General features: G+C 43.6%; 1 protein-coding gene across 1 annotated transcript in view; it reads left to right on the top strand.

Annotated features, from left to right (window-relative positions):
• Positions 1-408: 408 nt before the first annotated feature.
• The window catches only part of spry2 (sprouty RTK signaling antagonist 2), a 9,729-nt gene continuing 9,177 nt past the window's right edge, over positions 409-960 (top strand). Inside the window, exon 1 of the mRNA XM_014010293.1 lies at positions 409-698. The gene's annotated coding sequence lies outside the window, so the exon portion shown is untranslated. The remainder of the gene's footprint in view (positions 699-960) is intronic.

The following is a 960-nucleotide window of genomic DNA, read 5'->3' as shown; positions in this document are numbered from 1 at the left end:
TTATTTCAGCTCGTGTTTAGTTTGACGGTGACCGAAAAAAAACTTTCATACGACATCAATTAATTTACCAAAATAAAGTTACATTTAGACAGATTTATATTTTGCTTATCCCACGTTTAGATGAAAACAGTGTGACTGTCCTGTGAGTTTTCTTCTGTTCCTGCGTCGGTTCAAGGTATATTGTGCTAAAAGGCACGAGCCTACAGGAAAACATCACGCCTGATGCCTTTCCTCTGCAGTCCTAAGTTACAACAAAGTTGTAAAAAGCAGCTGCAGCCTCCAGAGGTGGCGGCCAGGCAGACCGGCGGCTCCTCTGCAGCCAATGACCGACCACCGGAAGCGACACATCCGGTGCAACAACAACAACAAGCAGCAGCCTGTTCGCCCCCACCCCCTCCACCTCCACCCCCACCTCCAGCCCGGCGCCATGCACGGCCCCGAACCTGGACCTCCTCTCCGGAAAGAGAGAGGAAACAAACACGAGAGAGAGAGAGAAACGAATTAAAAATAATAAGTGTTCAGGATGAAGCTGAAGTTCTGCAGCTGGAGTTCCTCTTCCTCTCAGCGGGATGCAGATGTTTGACCCCACTTTTAAAGTTATAAGTGCATGAAAATGAGCGCTTTAATGGATTGTACTGCCTGAACTGAAACTTGGATTTATTGAAAAAAGAAATCGGAGCAGAAGAGGGGAAAGCACGGTGAGTTTAAACTTTGTCTTTATCATAAAGATAAAACAAGCTTATTGGTTTACAAACAACTTTTTAACATGCTCAATAGGCTGCTGCATGTGTTGGTGAGTAAAACAAGTTTGTTTTTATAACGCCAACAATTTATTTGTTTGTTTGTTTGTTTGTTTTTATATTTCAGTTCTTAACATTCATGTAAATCTTTGTGCTGTTTGCTTCAAACCACAGGGGCACTATCAAAGAGGGGGACCGGGGGGACTATGGGCAATATATT

Source organism: Austrofundulus limnaeus, unplaced genomic scaffold (assembly GCF_001266775.1).
Source record: "Austrofundulus limnaeus strain Quisiro unplaced genomic scaffold, Austrofundulus_limnaeus-1.0 Scaffold67, whole genome shotgun sequence".
NCBI classification, from domain to species: Eukaryota; Metazoa; Chordata; class Actinopteri; order Cyprinodontiformes; family Rivulidae; genus Austrofundulus; species Austrofundulus limnaeus.
This window is presented reverse-complemented; position numbering and strand designations above follow the sequence as displayed.